Genomic DNA, 16,978 nt, shown 5'->3' with positions numbered 1-16,978 from the left:
TATGTAAATGTGGTACATGTGTTAATTTTAGTGACGAACCTTGATCAGTTTTATGAGAGTGGTCAGTAAAAAAAATTAAGCAATACAGTATGTAAATTATATTAAAATTTTAGGGGGGCAAACTAAAAATACACTATAAAAATTTCCGATCGGGGGTTCGGGCCCATCTCGGCCATCAAGAAGATCTGCCATTGATATCTATGTTTCTAAAAGATGTTCTCATCTATGATCTATTACTAGATTAGATCCCGTGCACACACGAAATTTGATTATTCTTTTCACAAAATATTTAACTGAATATCTCCCAAACTACTGCATAGTCATAACATTTTTAACATACTCGTTTAAATTTATTCATCTAATATGCGTATTTAAAATGCTAATATGGTAATTTGTCCAAAATATTGAGTGATATATTTTCCATTAATAATAGCGATTTGACTAAAAAATTACCAATTGAGAAGAATTATTATTACGTCGTATCTATTATTGCCATAATTTATAAACTAAATTTTATTTCCATACATAAATAGTTTATAAAAAAAAATAAAGAATAAAAATAAAATCAAAGAGATACATTTTTTTTGAGAAAGTGGTTTTTGGCGGGAAAAATCGCACAAGGAATTAACACGTGTCATTCCTAATGTCTCTTTTAGTATATAGTAATAGATATTATACTAAAACAAACTCAAGGAGTGACACATATCACTTAATGTTTTTTTTCTATCCCTTTTTATTTGCCATTTGTGTATGGAAAAAAATATTTCCCCATAGATTATTGAAATAATATATGCCACAAAATAATAATTTGCTGAAAATATTTTTTGGTACTCCCTCCGTCTCACGATACTTGTTACACTTTCCTTTTCGTCTGCCCCAGATTACTTGTTACACTTTTAAATTTGGAATGGTCACATGATTATTATATTGTCTATCTCTTCCCACTAAATAAAAGTTTGGTCCTCACTCTCTCTCTCATTCAATTAAAAAAATACACCACTAACTCCTACCACATCTACTTTTTTAATAAAATAATAATTAATAACAAACAACCACTTATCACCTAAAACTTTGTGCAAAGTTAAGTGTAACGAGTAATGTGGGACAGAGGGAGTATTATTTTAGTCAAATCGTTAATATTAATAATAGAAAATACATTTACTCAATATCTTAGTCAATTCATTTTCCTCAGCCTCGTAGTCTTGAAAGATGGTTTGTACTGATGGTGATTCCTTGGCTCCTGGGGGCAAAGGCAAAGTTTTGTTGTCAACCGTGTTTTGAATCAGGTGCTTGAGCTTGAAACAATTCTCGAGGTTGTGCCTGTTTCCTTGGTGGAATTTGCAATAAGCTTTGGGTCCCAACTTTTGGATCTCTTGATCCTCGGTTGGACCAATACGAGTGATTACTTGCTTCTCTAACAACCAGTCAAAGGTGTCGGCATAGGACATTCCAAGGTTGGTGAAAACCCTTTGGGGCCTGTTCTGGAAATTGCGCTGTTTGGCATTGCTTTTGAAGTTGCTTGATTTCGGACCTTGAGGAGCCTCTAAGGTGTTGACCTCGTGGACCTTGTTGAAGGAAATAATGCCCTTGGTCCAAGTATGCATTCTATGTTAAGTCTAATAAATGCGGTTCAGTATTAATTAACAAGTTAATAATTCAGTGAGATCAAGTGAGCTGAATGCCTAGCTAGAGGCCGCTTCAGTTCAAGTGGAATTAATGATATTAATCCACAGCTTACTCTTGACTGAACCCGTAGGGTCACACAAATAGTACGTAAACGGATCAAGTATTTAATGGCATTAAATACTCCATCTATGAATATTCGGAACCGACGGATCTTGGTTTCAGTGGGAGCTAAGATCGTCACAGGCAAGAAATGAATACTCCGGAAACGATGATATTGCCGGAAACGGAAATATGGATCGTATCGGAAATATGAATATTATCCAAGTCGTAGATGTTGCCGGAAACGGAAACATGGTACGTATCGGAAAATATTATTGGAAATGGAAATATTACCAGAATCGGAAATATTGCCGGAAACGGAAATATTGTCAGAATCGGAAATATTACCGGAATCGGAAAATAATTCCGGAAACGGAAATATTAAATATTGTTCGTATCGGAAATAAATTCCGGAACTGGAAATTTAATCGGAAGCGTATCGTACGAATTAGCATCGGACGAGGCCTGCCGGACGAAGGCCCAGCACGAAGCCGGGCCATCGCCCAGCAAGCACGCGCGCCACAAGCCCAGCCAAGGCAGCGCCCAGGCCTACCGCAAGGCAGGCCCAGCGCGCGCCAAGGCCACGGATGCGTGGGCCGCGCTGCGTGGGCTGCTGCTCGCACGCGCATGGGCAGCCCTTGTGGCTGTCGTGTGTGTGTGAGTTTGTGCTCATGCGCGATTCCTAAATCTACAAGAGTTAGTGTATGATTAAGTTTCTATTCCTAATTGGATAAATTAATTAAATTGAATTCATGTAGGATTCTAATTTCAATTAATTCGTATCCTACTAGGATTACGATTCCTTTTCCATAACTCTATAAATAAAGGCCTAGGGGTCATTATTTATACAAAAGTTTTAAGTATTCAAAACTAAGATTTTTAAGCAGAAAAATCAGCCAATATTCTTGCCTACCTAACCGAAAATATTAGAACCTTAAGGGCGATTCTAGTTGGTCAATCTTAAGGCGGATCCGGACGTGCTGTGGACTATCTACGGAGGGACGACACTTGGAGTCCTAAAGACTTGTTCTTGTTCGGTTCGGGCGCAGCTAGGGAAGGCACGCAACAAAGAGTATGCATCTAAACTATGCTAAATGATTATGTGTAAATAATATGTTTCCTGGCTTTATGGTTTTTCCGCATGATTTATGAACTGTCATATGAATCATAACCTTACAGTGGTATCACGAGCCCCTTATTATTTTCATAATCTAAATTGCATGAACATGGTTAAATATTACAAATTTGCAAGAATTAAAAGGGGTGATTAATTTTCGTAATTGTTAATTAATTGCAAATTGCGTTTATTTAATCATACGTACGCAGTTTTTCGGCAGTTTCTTCGTTACTCATCCGAATTGAGTGATTTTTGTGTCAATTCCGCATGTAAAAGGCATTCTAAAATTTTGACAAAAATAATATTTTTCTGCCGAACCCAGAATTCTCAAATTCGAAGCCTAACTATGACTTTTCGAAGGTTTTAGTTTTTCGAATGCAAAATTTCGTAAATTTAAGATGTTAAATTAAATATTTGCGATTCTTGTTGATAAATCTTGAATTTTTGATTGACCTACTGCATATGTTTAACAAGTTTGAATGCCTAGTCTTGTTAATTATGCAATCTAATTTGTAATTATGATTAATTTGTTGAAAATTAGAATAATTTAGAATTAATTTGATTTTCATAATTAATTGTAATTTAATTAGAAACCTATGATTAAAAACCACCATAAAAATTGTAAATTTACGATAAATTTTAAATTTTTATGACCTAGACTTGAATCCATAACAATCGGAAATCAATTGGATAATAAATTTTCGATTTTTTCGCCCTAAAATTATGAAATTAATAATATTTATTAATTTGTCATTAATTTTAAATATAAATTTTAAATTTTTATGCGATTCGTTCATATAACTTGCACGCACGAAGCAATGGACGCTTCGTGTTACCCTTAAGGGGTGTTGTATAATGCGGGCATGCGACGACGAGCAAGGGAGCTCGTCGCCCGTGCGGCACGAATGCAATGAGCAAGGCATAGTGCACGAGCACAAGGCAGCAGCCCTGCCTTGTGTCGTGTGCCACGAGCAATGAACGAATGGGCATGGGCGAAGGGCGAGCCAAGGCAGTCGCGTGTGGGCAGCAAGCGAGCTGCGCCACAGCGCGCGCTGCCTCGCACAAGAGCGCGCAGCCTCGCGCGCAGCGAGCGCAAGCTCGCGTGCCACGAGCGCTGCGCCCAGCATTACTCGCGCGCACAGCGCGCGATGTCGCCCGCCCAGCGAGCGATGTCGCGCCCCAGCGAGCGATGGCTCGCGCCAGCGAGCGATGGCTCGCGCCAGCGAGCGATGGCTCGCGCGCACAGCAAGCGATGTCGCGCGCCCAGCGAGCGATGTCGCGCGCCCAGCGAGCGATGGCTCGCGCGCCCAGCGAGCGATGTCGCGCGCCCAGCGAGCGATGGCTCGCGCGCCCAGCGAGCGATGTCGCGCGCCCAGCGAGCGATGTCGCGCGCGCGCACTGCGAGCGATAGCTCGCGTGCGATGAGCGCTGGCGCGCGCAGCGAGCATCAGTGCGTGCGGAGGCTTGCGATAGGAAAGCAGCAGCTATGCGACGAGCGCATGGGCTGCGCGCACATGGCCAGCAATGGCTGTGTGCGTACGGCCCATGGGCGTGCAACGCGTAGGGTGTTTGCGTTACGATTAGATCGTTTTGAATGTTTAATTTGAAAATTTCAGTTCACGTAATTTTAATTGATTTTAAAATTAATAATTTGAATTATTTTCTTGGATTTTAATTTTGAATATTATAATTATAATAAATGTTATTTATTCTAATTATTTTACTAAAATTAAAATCATGAATTAATTTAAATACGACTGAAATTAAATTAAATTTTTGGATTCAATTATAAATTGATATGAGCTTTAAATTTTAATTAAATTTGTATGTTTCCGGTTGGACTAGAAATACATTTTTATGTTTAAAATTGGTAAAGCATATGAATTTATTGGTTTAAGTGGGAGCGCTTTTTAGTCATAAACTCTTGATTAGGTCTACAAATCCTTAAGGTTAAAACAACTTGATTAGAATTAATAAGGACTGAATAATTGGTAGATTATTGGTGCCCTTGATTAATTGCTGCAAATGTTTACGTGATGCATAATGTGTTTTACTAACCAGCTATGTGGGCCATTCATGATAATGAATGGGTGAATGGTATATATTGTATATGTACTGTTTTGCAGGTTATGAAGTGACTAGTATGGCCCAAATAGGATAGAAAATATGGTCTGCGTACCATTAATTTGAATGTAATTGGTCTAAAGTACCAAAGTTATTTTTCAATTCAAATATGGTCTGCGAACCATCAAATAGTTGTAATTAGTTATAGCTTATCCTATTTGAAGAAAATGGTGCCTCCCACGGAGATTTTCAAGACGGAATTTGAAGTCAAAGCTTCAAGATGAAGTCGGGCCATACTAGATCACAAATATCTTATGCATGTTTTAAGTTATTTATTGCTTTAAATATGTCTTAAAATGCATGAGATCAAAAGCTTGATTATGTTGCATGATTAAGGATTTTAGTTCACTTAAAATCTAACCAACATAGTAAGAGCCTTAAGTTCCAAACTTAAAAATTGAGTTAAAAGGTGCCATGCCAAAATATACACTTGCTTGGATATCCTTTACATCAATCTAGTAATAGTTTTCGCTCAGCGAGGTGTTACTTATTGGTCCTAAAGGGGCAAGGTACACAAATAATTGTGAGTACATGTTAGTTTTGGTGAAACTCAACGATATAAGTAAGGAGTCCTTTTATGTCGTGGCAAATTCGATAGGTTTACCTAATAAGTTCTTAGACGTACCTATCAACCAAGAATAGTTTCTAGACTATTAGCAAAAGGCTTTTGCTTACCTAAGATGTTCTAGGATTAAGTCGACAAACTGTGCTTAGTTCTTCAATGATTTTAGGATCTTGGAATCATTTTATTCACACCTGCCGGAACACATAACTTGAATAAAATGCTTAATAAACATTGAATTATGCATGTATGCTAGAATTTAAGTTTATTAAGAGAAACTGTGAATGGTTATTTATTTGTTTATTCTTTTCAATTGTAGTTTTTAATATGGCAAACAACAATTCATTCAACATTCGATCAATTCTCGAAAAGGAGAAGTTGAACGGGAAAAACTTCCTTGACTGGCAAAGGAACTTGCAAATAGTTCTTATGCAGGAAGAAAAGGAGTATGTCCTAGATGAGGCGATGCCCGAAGCTCCAGGCGACGGGGTCACTCAGGCAGCCCTCAATCGTTGGATTGATGCCAACAAGGATGTGAAATGTCTAATGCTCGCCACCATGAGTGCGGATCTGCAGAAAACGTTCATCAACTCAGATGCTTTCACAATCATCAGTGAGTTGAAGAACATGTTCCAAGATCTGGCTCGAGTCGAAAGATTCGAGACTCATAGGCAAATTCTTGAGACCAAGCTTAAGAAAGGCGAGCCCGTAAGTCCACATGTTCTCAAAATGATTGGACTCATTGAGAATATGAGTCGGCTGGATCAGCAATTTTCTCAGGAAATGGCTATAGACACCATCCTCCATTCTCTTCATAGCGGGTATGATCAGTTCAAACTGAACTACAGTATGAATAGTCTGGACAAAACGCTCACTGAGCTTCACGGTATGCTGAAGACCGCTGAAAAGACGCTCAAAAGTGATAAGCAGGATGTGCTTATGGTGCGTGGGGGCAAGTTCAAGAAATCTGGAAAGAAGAGGAATGCTAAGAAAGGTGGCAACAAGGCCAGCCCAACTAAGCAAACTGGCGCCAAATCTGCAAAGAGAAAGGTCAGTCAACCCACTTCTGAATCCGAATGCTTCTACTACAAGAAGAAGGGGCATTGGAAGAGAGATTGCTTGAAGCTAAAGGAAGATCAGAAGAACGGAACAGTCGTTCCATCTTCAGGTATTTTCGTTATAGACTGTATACTTGCTAATTCAACTTCTTGGGTATTAGATACAGGTTGTGGCTCACACTTATGTTCCAATCCACAGGGACTAAGAAGAAGTAGAAAGTTAAGCAAGGGTGAAGTCGACCTACGAGTGGGAAATGGAGCACGGATTGCTGCATTAGCTGTAGGAACTTACTATTTGTCGTTGCCCTCCGGGCTAGTTTTGGAACTGGAAGAATGTTTCCATGTTCCAAGTCTTACTAAAAACATCATTTCAGTTTCTTGCTTAGATGCTAAGGGATTTTCCTTTATAATAAAAGACAATAGTTGTTCGTTTTATTTTAAAGAGATGTTTTATGGATCTGCTAGATTAGTCAATGGACTTTATTTATTAGATCACGACAAACAAGTATATAACATAAATACCAAAAGGGCCAAAAAGGATGATTCAGATCTCACCTATCTGTGGCATTGTCGATTAGGCCATATAAACTTGAAACGCTTAGAAAGACTTCAAAGGGAAGGAATTCTAGAACCATTTGACTTAGAGGATTATGGTAAATGCGAATCATGTTTACTTGGCAAAATGACAAAGCAACCTTTCTCTAAAGTTGGAGAAAGAGCAAATGAACTATTGGGTTTAATCCATACAGATGTATGTGGACCAATGAGTACAAATGCTAGAGGTGGTTTCAGCTACTTTATCACTTTCACTGATGACTTCAGTAGGTATGGTTATGTCTACCTAATGAAGCATAAGTCTGAATCCTTTGACAAATTCAAGGAATTTCAGAGTGAAGTAGAGAATCAATTAGGCAAGAAGATTAAGGCACTGCGGTCTGATAGAGGCGGTGAATATCTGAGCTATGAATTTGATGACCATCTGAAAGAATGTGGAATTCTATCAGAATTGACTCCTCCTGGAACACCACAATGGAACGGTGTGTCAGAACGGAGGAACAGAACCTTGCTAGACATGGTCAGGTCAATGATGGGTCAGGCCGAACTTCCATTAGAATTTTGGGGACATGCACTAAATACAGCTGCACTCACTATAAATAGAGCTCCGTCTAAAGCTGTCGAAAAGACTCCATACGAATTATGGTTTGGAAAGCCTCCAAATGTGTCTTTTCTTAAGATTTGGGGATGTGAAGTATACGTCAAACGATTAATTTCAGACAAACTTCATCCAAAATCTGACAAATGTATCCTTGTGGGCTATCCAAAGGAAACAAAGGGGTATTACTTCTACAATACATCTGAGAACAAAGTGTTTGTTGCTCGAGATGGTGTCTTTTTGGAGAAGGATCACATTTCCAAAATGACAAGTGGGAGAAAAGTAGACCTCGAAGAAATTCGAGTCGAACAACAAACTCTAGAGAATGCTCAAGATGACATTCAGGATGAAACTCAGAGATCTTTAGAAGAATCTGGTGAGAATCATGGTCAATCTAGAAATGTTACCCCGCGTAGATCGCAAAGATATAGATCTCAACCGGAAAGGTACTTAGGTATTTTGACGAACGAGAGCTATGACGTTCTATTACTTGAGAGTGATGAACCTGCGACTTACAAGCAAGCTATGACGAGCCCTAGCTCCAAGCAATGGCAAGAAGCCATGCAATCTCAATTAGACTCCATGTCTGAAAACCAAGTATGGGATTTGGTCGATTTGCCAGATGGCTACCAAGCCATTGGAAGCAAATGGGTTTTCAAACTGAAAAAGGACAAGGATGGGAAACTTGAAGTTTTCAAAGCTAGATTGGTTGCAAAAGGTTACAGGCAAGTCCACGGTGTGGATTACGATGAAACCTTTTCACCAGTTGCAATGCTAAAGTCTATTCGAATAATGTTAACAATCGCTGCATATTACGATTACGAAATATGGCAGATGGATGTCAAAACTGCTTTCTTAAACGGCGTTTTAACAGAAACTGTGTTTATGACACAGCCTGAAGGTTTTGAGGATCCAAAGAATGCTAAAAAGGTATGCAAGCTAAAGAAGTCAATCTACGGATTGAAGCAGGCATCCAGGAGCTGGAATATACGTTTTGATGAAGCAGTCAGTGACTTTGGTTTCATCAAGAACGCAGACGAATCTTGTGTATACAAGAAGGTCAGTGGGAGCAAAATTGCTTTCCTAGTATTATATGTCGACGACATATTGCTTATCGGAAATGACATTCCTATGTTGAACTCTGTCAAGATTTGGCTTGGGAAATGTTTTTCGATGAAGGATCTAGGAGAAGCACAGTACATATTGGGCATCAAGATTTACAGAGATAGATCTAAAAAGATGATTGGACTTAGTCAAAGCACTTATATCAATAAGGTGCTTGATAGGTTCAAGATGGCGGACTCCAAGCGAGGCTACCTACCCATGTCTCATGGAATGACTCTAAGCAAGACTCAGTGCCCAAAAACACTTGATGAGCGTAGACGAATGAATGGGATTCCATATGCATCATTGATTGGTTCAATAATGTATGCTATGATATGTACACGCCCGGATGTTGCGTACGCACTCAGTGCTACGAGCAGATACCAGTCAGACCCAGGAGAGGCGCATTGGACTGCTGCCAAGAACATTCTGAAGTACCTGAAAAGGCACAAAGATGACTTCCTGGTCTATGGTGGAGATGATGAATTAATTGTTAAAGGCTATACGGACGCAAGTTTCCAAACCGACAAAGATGATTTCAGATCACAGTCTGGGTTTGTCTTCTGCCTCAACGGAGGAGCAGTAAGCTGGAAAAGTGCTAAGCAAAGCACCATTGCGGATTCTACAACTGAAGCGGAGTACATTGCTGCACATGAAGCAGCAAAGGAAGCTATATGGCTAAGGAAGTTCATAGGAGAACTTGGTGTAGTCCCCTCCATTAAAGGACCAATAGCCCTGTATTGTGATAATAACGGAGCTATTGCACAGGCAAAAGAGCCTAGACACCACCAGAGAGTCAAGCATGTACTTCGTAGATTTCACCTTCTACGAGAGTTCGTTGAAAGAAAAGAAGTCGAGATAAGCAAAATTGGAACTGATGACAACATATCAGATCCATTAACTAAACCTCTGCCGCAAGCGAAGCACAACTCGCACACTGCAGCTATGGGAATCAAGCATATTGGAGAATGGCTTTGATGTCTCTGTTTAATGTTTTAAAGTTTTAGAGTTTAAATCTTTGTAAAACATTATTGGTTAATCATTCACAATAAATGAAAGGAATTCATTTTTCCATTTAATTTGTGGTTTATTAAATGATGAGTCCCTTCAACTTGACGATATATTCAAGATAGACTGTCAGGACCATTCCTGTGACTAAGAAATGTCTATCAAGTGAACTTGAATGTCAAAGGTTGAAAATGGTCCCTAATCGGAGTTTTCTATAAAATTGGACGCATAGAAAACGTTAGACGATTAGAATGCAAGATGACTAGTAGTTCTGTTTCTTGAATTATGTGGACATGGCAATGTCATAATCATTTGCATAGATACTTACTTTGGGAAGACTAGTATCGGACAAGACCTATGAAACTTTACTGTAAGAGATGAAAGTCTGTCATAAGTAAATTTCATTAAATTATTAGACACTAAATCCTCAATACCTGAGTGATTTGAGATTACTTGTTTGAGAACTGGTTGCTTTGACGTTGACCAACCGTCGCACCGTAAAAGGAGGCTATAAAGGCAACGCTCAGGTAATCACCTATCAAACGAAGTCTAATCTCAAGATCGCAAGATTGGGATTGTCCTCCCATAAATCGGGATGAGATGCTTAAAAGTTGTACAAGGCCACTCGGAGAGCTAGAAACTGTGAAATGCATGGCCGTGCTCGGATGAATCATAGGCTATGATTATCTGTTTATTTGATCAGTTGAACTCTGAAACCGAGGAACACCTCTGGACATAATAAGGATGACAACTCTTACCTTATGTTCAAGAGCAAGCATCGAGCGACAAAGGAATTAGGAAATGCACACTTGTCCCTAAGGACAAGTGGGAGACTGAAGGAAATAATGCCCTTGGTCCAAGTATGCATTCTATGTTAAGTCTAATAAATGCGGTTCAGTATTAATTAACAAGTTAATAATTCAGTGAGATCAAGTGAGCTGAATGCCTAGCTAGAGGCCGCTTCAGTTCAAGTGGAATTAATGATATTAATCCACAGCTTACTCTTGACTGAACCCGTAGGGTCACACAAATAGTACGTAAACGGATCAAGTATTTAATGGCATTAAATACTCCATCTATGAATATTCGGAACCGACGGATCTTGGTTTCAGTGGGAGCTAAGATCGTCACAGGCAAGAAATGAATACTCCGGAAACGATGATATTGCCGGAAACGGAAATATGGATCGTATCGGAAATATGAATATTATCCAAGTCGTAGATGTTGCCGGAAACGGAAACATGGTACGTATCGGAAAATATTATTGGAAATGGAAATATTACCAGAATCGGAAATATTGCCGGAAACGGAAATATTGTCAGAATCGGAAATATTACCGGAATCGGAAAATAATTCCGGAAACGGAAATATTAAATATTGTTCGTATCGGAAATAAATTCCGGAACTGGAAATTTAATCGGAAGCGTATCGTACGAATTAGCATCGGACGAGGCCTGCCGGACGAAGGCCCAGCACGAAGCCGGGCCATCGCCCAGCAAGCACGCGCGCCACAAGCCCAGCCAAGGCAGCGCCCAGGCCTACCGCAAGGCAGGCCCAGCGCGCGCCAAGGCCACGGATGCGTGGGCCGCGCTGCGTGGGCTGCTGCTCGCACGCGCATGGGCAGCCCTTGTGGCTGTCGTGTGTGTGTGAGTTTGTGCTCATGCGCGATTCCTAAATCTACAAGAGTTAGTGTATGATTAAGTTTCTATTCCTAATTGGATAAATTAATTAAATTGAATTCATGTAGGATTCTAATTTCAATTAATTCGTATCCTACTAGGATTACGATTCCTTTTCCATAACTCTATAAATAAAGGCCTAGGGGTCATTATTTATACAAAAGTTTTAAGTATTCAAAACTAAGATTTTTAAGCAGAAAAATCAGCCAATATTCTTGCCTACCTAACCGAAAATATTAGAACCTTAAGGGCGATTCTAGTTGGTCAATCTTAAGGCGGATCCGGACGTGCTGTGGACTATCTACGGAGGGACGACACTTGGAGTCCTAAAGACTTGTTCTTGTTCGGTTCGGGCGCAGCTAGGGAAGGCACGCAACAAAGAGTATGCATCTAAACTATGCTAAATGATTATGTGTAAATAATATGTTTCCTGGCTTTATGGTTTTTCCGCATGATTTATGAACTGTCATATGAATCATAACCTTACACTTGTGTGTCGTCTCGACCTTCTTGCCTTTCCACTTCTCAGCTTGTGGAGCCGGTGTCGTGTATGCTTTCATGAGGTCATCTTCTATGTCAACCACCATATCATAGGTTCTCTTGAAACTCTCTAAGCCCAGATACTTCATATGAGTGTTGTAATTTTGGTAAGAGCCCGGCAATGAAGATCTTGACTAGTTCTCTCTCGGAGGGTCGAGTGACCATTTGAGATTCCATTTCCCTCCATCGGTTGACGTAATTGGGAAACCTTCTTGGGGTCCTTGTCTGAGAACCTCCAATTCTCGAAGAGTGGTTTGAAGTTGTATGTTTGGTTGGTATTGCTCCATGAATGCTTGACCTACCTCATCCCAAGTGCTAGTTTGATGGTCCTTGAGTGAATAGTACCATTTCTAACAGACTGGTTACAAGGACATAGGGAACACCACAGGGTATAGGTCATGATCGACTCCTTTGATTGCCATGGTGGCTCTGAAGTTTTTGAGATGGTACTTGGGGTTGTCTGTTGATTTGAACTTAGGGATATCATTGGCAGAGAATTTGTCGGGAAAATTGGCATTCCCCTTGAGGCCATCCTCCACCGAGGTGTCGAAGTAGTTTTCCTTGTTGGTTACCTTGTTGACCATGCTTTCGATTTTCTTAGTGATATCAACTGGAGCTGCGGTTTGTTCCACTACACCCAGACGATTACTCACAAGTTCCAAGTTGGTGTTAAGACGGGCTACGACGGCCATGAGCTGGGTGATTTGGTCGACTGTTGTCATTGGCTCTTGAATTAATTCTGGAAAGGGGTTTGAAGTTTGATTTGAAAGAGACGGACTTGTTGTCTGTTCGATGCCGGCTATAAGGAAGGATAGGACTGACGGAGCTCTCTTTAACCTTTCTCCTCTTCGGCGAACCCACAAGATCCTTTAATTCCTACTTGACACATGACTTGGAGTTAGAACTTGAACTTCCTTACACATGGTATGATATGCATGCAATGAATGAGACCTAGACTTGACTCTAAGTGCCACTCCGAAGACTCGGGATTTTGGACATTTGTACTTGTATTGGGATATGCGACCCATCGGAAATATTTCAAAGGGATTTCAACATATCGGAATTTGTATAAGAATTTGTACTTGTACCGGGACTTACAACCCGTTGGAAATATTTTTGAAAGGAACTTCATTCTTTTGTGGAGACTACCTTCTCGTATTATTTCAAGGGAATTTCAACCCGGTATTAGAACTTGGAATATTTTAGGGGAATTTCAACCCGGTTATAGAACTTGGAATATTTTAGGGGAATTTCAACCCGGCTATAGAACTTGGAATTTTTAGGGGAATTTCAACCCGGCTATAGAACTTGAAATATTTTAGGAGAATTTCAACCCGCTGGAAATGACATTGAATTTTGTATTATTTCAAGGGAATTTCAACCCATTGGGATTTGGCGATTGGTTCCGGGATTTGGAACCCGTTGTAACTATTTAGGGGGGATTTCAACCCATGAGTTTGGAATTGGGCTTTGTATTATTTCTAGGGATTTTCAACCCATTGGAAATGTTTTGGACTTTGTATTATTTCTATGGATTTTAAACCAAAATAGAACTTGGAATATTTCAAGGGAATTTCAACCCAAAATAGGACTTGGAATATTTCAAGGGAATTTCAACCCATTAGATAGTACTTGGAATATTTCAAGGGAATTTCAACCCAAAGTAGAAATATTTTTGGAACTTGTACTATTTCTAAGGATTTTCAACCCGTTGGGAATGTTTTTGGATTTGGTGTTTGAAAATGAAGGTGGATAAGAATTTTTGTAGTTTGAACATTAAATTTTGACACTTGAGTTTTGAATTGAATATTGAAGTTGGAATTCGATCAGAGAAGTTTTGTATGAGATTTTGAATTTGGAATTTTCGGACTTTGAATTTTTGGACTTGAAAATCCTGCATTATGCCGCCATAGGTTTGAGGCTTTTTGAAATTGGATTTGGAACTTGATTTTGAAAGGTTTTGAGTAAGGACTTGAAAATTTGGCTTTACGCCATCATAGATTTGGACATTTGAACTTGGGAACTTTCACATAGGACTTGGATTTGGAATTATGATGCCATTGGATTGGATTTTTGAAATTTGGATTTGGAAATTTGATTTGGAAATCCGGCATTATAACGTCGTTGGATTAGGTTTTAGAGGCTTGAATTTGGAAAATTGACTTGAAAATCCGGCATTATAATGCCGTTGGATTGGAATTTGAAATTTGACTCGAAAATCCAGCATTATGACGCCGTTGGATTGGATTTGGAATTTGGAATTTGACTCGAAAATCTGGCATTATGACGTCGTTGGATTGGCTTTTTGAAATTTGGATTTTGTAATTTGATTTGAAAATCCGGCATTATAACGTCGTTGGATTGGAATTTGAATTTGGAATTTGGCATTTGTTATTTGTGCGTGAGGCGTGTTTAGGGTTTTTGAATCAAATGGAGTGGCACTCCTAGAAGACCCTATATCGGCGATTTTATATGCATGGGGTTTGAATGATGCTCCTAGGGGTTAGATTTCCTAGTTGGAGGGTAATGGTTTTGGCAAAGCTAGAACTCGAGGTTAGCCATTCACGCGTGCAAAGACACCGACACAATGCACAAATAGCACGTTGTCACACTAGCATGAATATGAATGCGACATGCAAAGTTCTCAACCTAAGGTCGGTCTAAGTTTTGTATGATACAAGTGGTCGGCTTTGGGTGTCGAAAGGGTGCTTGACTAAGAGGCGGATCAGGCAACAACTGTTTCACCTCCTCATAAGGGAGGTGTTCGTTGGCGGACGACCTCCATGCTTGACGTCAGGAACGTCAAGAAAATGTCAAGTGTCGGTAGGCGCGAGAATGGTCAGACACTTTGGTCAGGAACCGTATGGAGAATCACCATTCCGTTTCCCCCGGGGCTAGCCCGAATGTAGAACACATTCATGTTGGGCAAGGTATAAATTCGTTTTGCAGAGATAAATGTTTTCGAAAATATGAAATGATATGCCTAAAACACAATTGTATTTGAACATTGTACTTGAAAAGTTTTCCCTTCGGCGTTCGTTCTCGTAGTTTGGGAGTGCCCTTCGAATTTTAGAATTCCCGAGCTAAACTCCCACTCGAGAATTTGAGCAAAAATGGGCAGTGAGCCACTATGCTGATTGCAGGCAACAGCGTTGGACGTAGGGGCTGCGCCCAGCGCTACTGCTGGCACTCACAACTTGAGCGTAGCAGTGGTAGAATGTTTATGAAATGCCCGCATACTCGAATTGAAGTTTTCTTTGTATTTTCACGTAGAATACCCCTACGGATTTTGAAATTCGAAGGAGTCACCACCAAACATGTTTAAGGGTCTAGTTTGGAAAGACCTTAGTATGACTCTTGTTGGATAAGGAATTGAATCTTGAAACCGGACGGGTGAGATCCGGGTACGCGAACGAACCGCTTATTTTTGGCAAACTTGAAAAATACGTTCAAACATAAGACAAGGATCGTTTTCGTGAAATCATAATCATGGCACTAGGCGGGTTGAATCATGCATTTAGAACATTGTATTTGCTACTTGTACATGGTCACTTTGCTTTGAAGTGAATTTAGGGAACCTAAGGTCGGTTTGTACGAAAATTATCTTTGTTAAGCGTGATGTAACATGCATTTTGTATATTATTGTATTTAGCATGTGGGGTGATGAAAGCAATAAACATGTAAAGCATCATCACAAAAAATGAAGGAATTATTGAAATGCGTACAAAACCACATTGATCACCTTAAAAAAGGTGAGTAAAGAGTGCGGAATTTAAATTGCAAACACAAAGGTGCGATATTGAAAGTGCGTTATTGAAAGTGCGATATTGAAAGTGCGTGATTGAAATTGCGGTATTGAAATGCGGTATTGAAAGTGCGGTATTGAAATGACGATATTTAAATGACAATATTTAAATGACGATATTGAAATTGTATTATTGTACTTGAGATCCGAACGCCAAACAACTACTTAATAATAAGTGTGTCTGACACGTCAATTCTCTAAAAAATCTCAACTTTAGATGAGTTGCTCATCATAAAGCATCCTTGACTTTGATTATTGAAATAGAACTTGAATATTGAACTTGAATATTGAAATTAGGAGACCTGGTTCTTAAATATTAGTCCTTTTAATGTGAAAAAGGCCTCACCTTTAATATGCTCCATAACTTGAAATTGATTCTAGTTTAAGGAGGAGTTGATCTCACTTAAAGATCATTGAATATTGAAAATAGAACTTGTATTTGAACATAGAAAGTTAATGTTCATGTGTTCTCGTTTGGAAAAGTGCATCCTTGAACTTTGAAAAGATTTGTATTTTGTAAAATTGTATGATGATTGTTGTAAAGGAGAAACCTTTCAAGTATGAAAGTTCATCACTTTACTAATCATTTTCGAAAATAAAGCTTGAATCTTGCATATTGATATTGAAAATGTGCTTAGAAAATCATTTGGGAAGAGTTTCAAGAGTGAAAACCTCCCCAAAGATGACACTTTTGGATATGCTTCCTTGTTAGTCATGAGCATGAACTCAAATGACATCATCATTGGAATTGTATATTGGATTTAGAAATGTAGAAAAGTAGAAAATATCATAATGATTTGATTAGGGCTTCGGAATTACCTATTTAGGATAGGTTGGTTTTCCGATTTGTGCTCCCAATTGCTTAGATATTTTAGAAATTATAGATTTGGAAACTTGAATTTTGTATTGAAATTTGAGAGGAAAATTTAAAATTACGACGTTGTATTGAAATCTCCCTCCTCATTTGTGTAGAAAACGAGGGTTTATATAGGAGATTAGGCGGATAAACGCCAAGACACGTCAGCGCCCAGCGCAAGGCCAGCGGCTGGCGCAGGTGATGTGTCCTAGGTTCCGCCAAAAAAGGACGATGACACGTCCTTTGG

Source organism: Spinacia oleracea, chromosome 6, assembly GCF_020520425.1.
Source record: "Spinacia oleracea cultivar Varoflay chromosome 6, BTI_SOV_V1, whole genome shotgun sequence".
Classification (NCBI taxonomy): Eukaryota; Viridiplantae; Streptophyta; class Magnoliopsida; order Caryophyllales; family Amaranthaceae; genus Spinacia; species Spinacia oleracea.
Note: the sequence above shows the minus strand (reverse complement) of the source record.